A 9,542-nucleotide genomic window follows, 5' to 3' on the forward strand; every position below is an offset into this window, starting at 1 on the left:
CAATGGAATTCATCACGAAACTTTCCAATCCCTAACCTGGCATTCAGTGGTATAATATTTTTGTGTCGGAATTGGATGGGATTCAAAAAAGACAAATTCTTTCCAAAATAAGGAATTCCATGATATTGAAACTATTTCAATCCTTTTTTTGGACAGAATGGAATTCGGAAAGTCCTTAATTGAATTCCTGGCAATCCCGTTTTAATTCTTTTCAATCTTTTTTCGTTTGCTGGAAAGCAATTCACAATTTGCAACATACGCAGACTCATGCATAAAAGTATAAAACAGGCATAATTGGTAGCAACGACTGACAATATAATGCCTCAAAATAATAAAATTCTGAAAGCGTACAAATCACTCGAACAAATCTTGACTTAATCAATCTATGTTAGGCAAAAAAGTAAAGTCGCTGAGCTGTATATGCTACAAGATAATGCATACCAACAAATCATAAGATCACTATGCAATAAGAGATTAACTCAATTTGAGAACGATACACGCATCAGTACCCAATTCACATCACACACATCTGCACTGTAAAGGCGCCGCTAGTGACAACTCGAAGTCACACGACGATCAATCGACACGTCAATATCGATGTTAAACTCGATGGCACGCCGGGACAGCAGGTGTAGGAAAGAACAGATCAGACGGCAGGCACATGCGCAAAGAGATCGACATCCTCCATGGAATATCGATGTTAAACTCGATGGCACGCCGGGACAGCAGGTGTAGGAAAGAACAGATCAAATGGCAGGCACATGCGCAGAGAGATCGACATCCTCCATGGAATGATTCTCAGAAATGATATGCAATAATGAGAAACACTCGCCGTGCAAACAGCAAAGATCCAGCGATAGCCCGACGCGCACTGCAACCGCACGTGACGAGCAACAAAAAGACTTGCATAAACCTGCAACAAATGAGCCCGAAGGCAGCTTGCGGCAGTAATATGTCCACTTATGACAGGAGCAATACAGCGGACGTGCACACACCGTACTCACCAGAGAGAGAGAGAAAGAGAGAGAGAGAGAGAGAGAGAGAGAGAGAGAGGAGAGAAGGAGAAAGAGAGAGAGAGAGAGGAGAGAGGAAGAGAGAGGGAGACAGAAAGAAAGAGAGAGAGAGAGAGAGAGAGAGAGAGAGAGAGAGAGAGAGAGAGAGAGAGAGAGAGAGACTATTTGCGTGTCTTATTACATATGTCCTCCGGGGCGAAGCCCGGGTAACCAGCTAGTAATAATATAAACTTTCAATTATTTCGCATATAATTTAAACAAATTTGATTTGTTCATATTTACATCTTTTTATATTTCATATGTACGATCTTGTAGTTAGGCAAATTAAATATATTTATGTACATTTACATACATCCCGATGAATAAACACTTCCCTTGACCTTTTTGACCTGTGTGAGCAGTATTTCAAACGCTTGTTGAGGTCATTTCTATACCACATTTAGTAACAGACATCTTACAGTATAAGACGAATATAATGGAATTACCAAAAGACTTCAAATTCAACGAGTTGTGGGATCACTTCATAGAGTTAGAAGATTTGCTCACAAAGTGCAGGCTGTGTGAAGAAGAAATTCGGTTATCCGAGTCATAAGTGGTTATAAAGAACTTACGAAGACATTTAATGCATAAACATGAAATATCTAATATAGACCTCACCATACCGTACAAACTACGTCATTATTTTACGAACTCACCAAATTGTAAGGCAATATGTAATAAATGTGGTATCATAATGCCTAATAGAGTACGTTGGAATTTGACATCACATGCATCTAAATAAAAAACATCCCGGATGGAAAAACCAGAGTCAACATGCGTAAGTACACATTCAAAAACTTATTAAAATACCAAAAATAATAAAACAATTAACATCTAAAGAAAATATTGAGCGGAGAAGGCTTTCATCAGGGCATTCACATAATAATTATCTGTTTTCCGATCATAAATATACTTATTTAATCATAATAATAATTCTTTCAATTATTAAATTAAGGAATAAAGAGCATCGAGCCGTAACGGGATGTAAGTGTTAAACATATTAAATGTATTACAAAATTACAGACGTTTCGGTTCTAAAAAACATTGAACCATCCTCAGTGTCTATTTTAACGCAATAAACATTAGCGCTATCGTATAATTAAAATTAAAATAACAGGCAGACGACAACGTTGGTATCGTACGCATCGCTGTAAATAAAATTTCCTCAAATTAAATTACGCCGTGTAGTTAACAATCATTCTAATATAAAATACGTACAATTTGATGGTCTGTGGAGAGAACGCTTGGAAGGTCGACATTGAAGGTCGAAGGTCGACTTGTAAGGTCGAAAATTCACAAACCGGGAGTTTCTCTCAGGGTTATAGTCTCATCTATCAACAGTCTTTTATGTACAGGTTGGCTTCATTCCTACATAATATCATCTATAATAATATTAAATTACCTGACACACACCTAAAAAATAGCTTGAAGCTTGTGAGTGAACTGAGGGCCATCACATTGGAATCAGATTATAATCTGATTTCGTTGGATGTTGTTTCGTTATTCACCAATGTACCGCTAGATATGGCAATCAATAGTATCGAGAATAGATGGGATTCTATCTCTGGGGGAACTCACATTCCGAAAGACGAATTTTTATTAGCGGTCCGGATGGTTATAAATTCGACTTTCTTTGTATTTAACAATCGTATATACAGACAAATATTTGGCTCCCCGATGAGCTCTCCTCTCTCGCCAATTATCGCAGACATCACGTTACAGGACATAGAAACAAAAGCAATAAACATGTTACCCTACATCAAAATTTATCGGAGATATGTCGACGACATTTTCATGGCAGCTCCCCCGGAACATTTCGATCACATCTTAGAAACTTTCAACTCAGTACACAAAAGATTACAGTTTACTATGGAAATCAGCGATAATAACGTTTTAAATTTTCTTGATGTCGTGGTAATGGTGAGGGAGGGCAGATTCATCTTTGACTGGTACCATAAGCTTACGTTCTCAGGAAGATACCTGAATTTCCATTCACGCCATCTAATATCCCAGAAAAATGGCGTCATTTTCGGGCTTGTGGACAGGATTGTGTCTATCTCACATCCACAATTCCATAGGAAGAACTTTAATCTAATCATCCGATTATTCTTAGAAAACGGCTACCCATTACCGTTCATTTTTTCTTCAATAAAAAACAGAGTTACACAATTTGTTCTGAAAAAAATGAGAAGAGCGGATCTATCGATTGAATCGGAGAATATAATATTTCACCGTTTCCTATGTGAAAGCTACTTCCGAAAAATTTAAAAAGTTTGTCAAAACCGCAGAGATTGCCTTTTCGGTTGCACACCCTCTTAAAAGATTTATTAGGACAGGAAAAGACAACCTTGACGAGCTTTCTCACAGTCAGGTCGTTTATAAAATCCCATGTAAGGATTGTGAGGTTTCCTATGTGGGACAGACGAAGAAACAATTAAAAACCAGAGTGAAAGAACATAAAATGGATTTTAAAAGAAATCCTCGCTCCTCTTCGGTAATTACAGCCCATAAATTTCAGACTGACCACGAGTTTGACTGGGAGGGTGTTGAAATTTTAGACGTTGAGCGGTCACTGGGGAGGAGACTCACGTCAGAAATGATACATATAAAGAGACAGTTATCCCCGCTTAACAAACAAAAGGACACGGAGTCTCTTCCCGAGGAATACCTTCCAGTTCTTCATTTGCTCCTTCCTTAATTTCTTGCTCCTACCATAGTTTTTTCCCTTTCCCCCTTCTTATTCCATTTTGTCTGTATAATCGGTTTCGTTTGTGCGCCACCAGATAGTCTGTTATTCTCTTCCAAAACTAACACACCAGCCACGAAATTGACAATGTCGACCTTACAAGCGTTCTCTCCACAGACCATCAAATTGTACGTATTTTATATTAGAATGATTGTTAACGACACGGCGTAATTTAATTTGAGAAAATTTTATTTACAGCGATGCGTACGATACCAACGTTGTCGTCTGCCTGTTATTTTAATTTTAATTATACGATAGCGCTAATGTTTATTGCGTTAAAATAGACACTGAGGATGGTTCAATGTTTTTTAGAACCGAAACGTCTGTAATTTTGTAATACATTTAATATATTTAACATTTACATCCCGTTACGGCTCGATGCTCTTTATTCCTTAATTTAATTCTTAATTTTGTGAGCCTTTTTAGATTATCTTTCAATTATTTCGCACATAATTTAAACAAATTTGAATCGCTCATATTTACATTTTTTTTATCTATCATAGACGTATACAATTTAAAAATTTAGATTAGGCATTTATTTGACATTAGTGTCAAAACTCGAGTCAAATATATAAAATGTTTAGTTTTTGTATGTATTCAAAATTAAACAGCCTTAATAAAATCTATATACTAAAACTTAAATCTGCCACTTACGTATATACGTATAAAAAATCATGAATCTGTTCAAGATGTTTATTTGTTTAAAATTAATATTTTGGAAATTCGAGATATAAAATATTCTCTCCCTATAGTTTTCTCTCTCTTACACTTTCCATCTCTCTCTTACTTTCCTTCACTTACTTTCACTTCATTACGAATCACCATCTATAAGTATATACATAATATTTAAAAAATAATAATTCTTTTTTACTATTTTTATTTACACGTTTCAATGCAGACCTAGCACTTCAAACTCAACGAATGATGTTATGGATACTTCTGCGGAATATAAAAGTCAAGATTCACCTGGTTTGCATGTTCAATCATATGAGCCAGCAATTGAAGAAACAAACGCACTTGATAAGTAATTATTCTTTTTACATATGTTACATGTAGTGTTATTACTGCTATCAGAATTAAATTATGACTTTTTTCCACAAAAATAATTATTTACAACTGTGATATTTTAAAAAATAACTCTTCTGTTTCTCTTTTTAATCACATCAATCACATTTTAAGGGGCACAACTAGTGTGACTGCCCAAAAAAGGTGATTTTCGGGAATTTATTAAAAGAAAAATATTGCATCGAATGTTTTGAAATTTTGAGAATATATTTGTGTATAAATGATCTATGTGCAGTAATTTTTTTGTATGAAAATAATCAATTTTCAGCGACTTATGTGTCATCTCCCGAGTCTCCAAAAAAAAAAGTTCTCCCACTGCTGCAGTGATTGCGGCCTTCAGAGTGCCTGAAATAAAAAAACAAAAAATGTTCGTTAAACTAGAAGGTATTTCCCGTACAATAACGTAGGATTATGAAAAAAAATTAAAATCCAACAAAATGGCGGAGTTTTGAAAAAAAATTTCAAATTACGCTTAAAAATCTCGAGGTTTTTTGCATGGCAAATTGACATTTTTCATCCAATCAAAAAACTGGAAGGTCATTGTATGGAAAAACAAATACTAAACACGCCCCAAAAAAATTCAAGTCAATCGGATGATTTGTATTCGAGTTAGAACTGCAGCAAATTTGAAAAATGTCATTTTGAGAAAAACGCGTTTAGATAAAAATATTGATTTCATTGTTTGATTGAGAAATATCATACTTACAGCTAATCTGCTATTCCAGGCCCATATAATTCACCTTCCTCTTCCTCGAAAAGTACCTGCTGGGTTGCTGAAGCTTTCCTTCGAGCTAATCGACCCTCTTTCGAAGCTTATGCACGTTTCTGACCGACGAGCAGCTACTCTTTAAAAGGCTGCCGTTCAAAAACTATTTGAGATCCACTCTTAAAATTTTAGTATGTTATTCTTGAAGCTATAGACTATCGAAAAATGCAAAAAAAAATCGATTTTTCAAAAGTGTCACACTAGTTGTGCCCCTTAATGCAGATTTATAGCAAGCATCTTAAAGAAAAATTCAAAATTACTTGAATCGCCCGTTTTATCATCTAAGCAAACGAGTATAAAAGAAACAGGCAAACTTGAGAAATAATTATTCGTTTTACTTGATATTTATGATATATGAAATATAATAATATCTTACTATTTAAATACTGTGACTTCTCTGCACAAGATTAATTTACAACGGTATTGTTTGAAATAATTCCATTTTTAATTACACCACATTTCAATGCAGACCAAGCACTTCAAGTTCAACAGGCTATACTGTGGATCCCTTTGTAGAACGTCAAAGTCAAGAATCACCTGGTTTATCCGTTCAATCATCTAAAGAAACGAGAACGCGTCGCGAAGGGGCTATTATATTAATTAAATCATTTAAGTACAAAATTAAAAACAAACAATAACAAAATAATAATTTCTTTAGCATATAAATTAATTTCGCATTTATTCTTTGCACGCGTTTATTCGTGGCAATTAAAATATATGTATATCCAATTAAAAATAAATTTGAATTTGAAAAATCTATATCCCTTACAGAAAAGTATTACTGACTAAATACTTAAAATCTCAGTGATTTAATACTGTCAATATTTATTTGGGAAATACTGGGAAAATACTGGTAGTAATTGTTATGTAGTAAATACATGCGTCGTGCACGACTTAATTAATTCGGTATAAGAGAGATTGTCGGATGGCTCAGACACATACACACACATTTACCTATAAGTGCATCAATTAATTATATGTACAAATAAATAATTCCTAATAATTCGGTATCTTAGGGACGAGTTTCAATGCTCGCTAGATGTTGCTCCGGCGTTTTCGATCCTTCGTTGTCACGGCCGATATTCTATTATTCTTCGTTTTTTCGATGTACATGTCGGTTACGTGGCCACGAAGAATCGCTCGAGACTTTGCTTTTCCTTCGAGATAAACATTTAAACTCTTTACAAAGGACATAATTGTAAACATAAGATAAAGTGTGTGTCAAGCCAAAGCGACCCAAGGTCTACACCTTTAGGCGCTGTCGCATCCGCACAATCAGGTAGCGACTCAGGGCGATAGTCCCCTAGGCGTCGTCGCTTACCGCTCTCACTACTCAGGGCAACAGCCCTTAAGCGAAATAATCAACAACAGCCCTTAAGCGAAGTCAGATACTATGCGCAACTGATCCATGTATGTATACGTATTTGCGTTCTCTTCTTAATTGTCATTTTCTGCTTTATTGTTTAACTTTTACATTCTTTATTAAAACGATTTTTTCAACTGTTTTCTGTATTTATTAATCACACATTAAATAAGGCTCAAGACGAAAATACGGCGTAGATATGAGTAATATCTATACTGATCACATAACAGTAATAAATATTATAGGTAAGTGATTAATACTACACAGAACTACTGGTGCTTAGTATTGAATTATTCACCGATATTTCGATTTCCGATATTTACCCGGCATAAAAAAAATTTATTTTTTTTCGAAATTTTATTACTATATTTTATAACTAAATTTGTTTCTTAAGATGCAGTCTATAATTATAAATATTTTCTCGTATTTGAAAAACACACTTACCTTGGTGGGATCGAACTCGGGACCTCTGGATCGTGAGCCAACTGCCTTACGTGGTAGACTACTTCTTAATTTGATGTAAGTGTTATATATAGTCTACATGTGTCATAACCAGCGCAAATATATAATTTTTCAAAAATCATCTTAAGAAACAAATTTAGTTTAAAAAGAGTAATAAAATTTTGAATTGGATATTAAAATAATATCCTCAGTACTATTTCAAAACTTGTACACTTTTATCACGACGAATTAGTACAGACCTTCATATAAAATGTATTTGTGCCTTACTTTTATCTCTTTTCCTTAGTATTATCAGGAATTACCCTTTATAATGTTTCTATACAAATTGTAGTATTGGTCAGTGATTAATTTCACATAAAATATTCAGTTCAGTACTTGAGTATTAATATTAAAATACTGGCCAGTGATTTATTACACATGGAATCCTTGGTTCAGTACTTCAGTACTAACATTGAAATACTCATCAGTAATTCAACACAAGTATTTATTACACAAGTATTTATTACACAAGTATTTTTCACCTAGTATTAAATGCTTTCTCATCAGAAATTTAATACTAAGTATTCAATACTCGTCCTGTATTAAATACTACTTTCATAAATTACTGACCAGTAATAAAATACTATGCAATACTTGGATCACAGTGATTCAATTACTAATAAATACTTAATTTTAATATTATTCAAGTACTAATAAATACTTAATTTTAATATTATTAATACACAAAATAAGTATTTATTACTAACCAGCTAGTAATACTTTTTTGTAAGGGATGTCGATCGTATTTTGATTCGAAAAGATTCGATTACGAGTACGAAGTTTAGATTAAGGTGGTTCGTGCAGTACTTGCAAGTCAAATAGGCAACTATTATTATTAGTGATAAATAAATGTGATTTTTGTCCGTAAAAATCAGCGTATAATTAGATTTATTATTTATGACATCTTTAATGTTATACGACCTCTACGTAATTAATATTGAGACGAAAGTCACATTTTTTACTATAGTTGTGAGCCGTGTGAATATATGTACAACAGCAGCGCGGCGGGCGTTATGATAAATAGAATAAACAATGCATGTTAAAATTGTTTGGACATTTTATAACCTTATTGTATTGAAACTTGTATTTATTCAGTATTGCAGATCTTGATCAAACCTAATTTTAATTCTTTTCAGAAATGGGCGAATATTTTTGTTTTACCCTTTGCTTTATTCAGCGTCCAGAACATGGTAAACGTTGAATGTTTGAGATATGCGCTATACTCATCAGCTGACACATGCGACTTTGCCAAGCTGTCGCTAATGACGCTCGAGTCCAGCTGTCAGTTCCGATTAAGTCAGTTGTCGATTTAGTCAATCGAAAATTACGTTTTATTATTGTATGGTTCGGTCAATGAACTCGGGCTTCGTCCAGTATCTTGCAAAATGTTTATTGCATCGTTTCGTCAGTTTTTGGTTTGTTTATCTATTTTTGAAGTATTGTAATTTTTGCAGCATAAGCGCTTTAGCCTCGTTTTTCGCAAGAGAGGCTACCCCTCCGCGTTAAATTGGCAAAGTTTATGGACATATATCTCCGGAACCAATCGGTTAAAAAATCCGAAATTTTACAGACACACTCTAGGAACGTTAATCTTTCATTTCATATCACATTTTCCGGGCTAACTACATTTGACCTAAATGCATGAACCACCTTAAACTTTTAAATTTTATAATAATTAAAATTTATAATATGAGTAACTTTATTAGATAAAACTTTAATTAAAAACTAATCAAACAAAAAATGCCTAGACACGTCAGAATCTAATGCCCATATGCATATTTTCATCGATTATTCGAACGATTCGTTGCTAAATCTATCTCAAAAACATGCAGAAAAATCCGGATGAATAACGCAAGATCCGAAAAGGATAATAAATTTTTCACACAATTAGAATTGATAAAAATATCTCTCTTTGTATTTTGTAAATTATTAAAATTATTTTTTGTAGGGGAGACCGGGGCTATTCGTGACACTGCTGAAATTTTGTCGCGGGCCTAACTTTAAAATGCTTGCTGCTGGAAACCTGTAATATCAATCACAGATGTTTCT

The 9,542-nt window shown here is 34.0% G+C and overlaps 1 long non-coding RNA gene across 1 annotated transcript; it reads right to left on the reverse strand.

Moving 5' to 3' along the window:
* Positions 1 to 5,055: 5,055 nt before the first annotated feature.
* On the reverse strand, positions 5,056 to 6,107 carry LOC112467846. The gene is made up of 3 exons (XR_003042332.1): positions 6,006 to 6,107; positions 5,570 to 5,866; positions 5,056 to 5,208 (listed from the first exon to the last, which is right to left on the reverse strand). It is a non-coding gene; the product is annotated as an uncharacterized LOC112467846 (long non-coding RNA).
* Positions 6,108 to 9,542: the final 3,435 nt, after the last annotated feature.

Source organism: Temnothorax curvispinosus, unplaced genomic scaffold, assembly GCF_003070985.1.
Source record: "Temnothorax curvispinosus isolate PA1 unplaced genomic scaffold, ASM307098v1 QBEX01017819.1, whole genome shotgun sequence".
In the NCBI taxonomy this organism is placed as follows: domain Eukaryota; kingdom Metazoa; phylum Arthropoda; class Insecta; order Hymenoptera; family Formicidae; genus Temnothorax; species Temnothorax curvispinosus.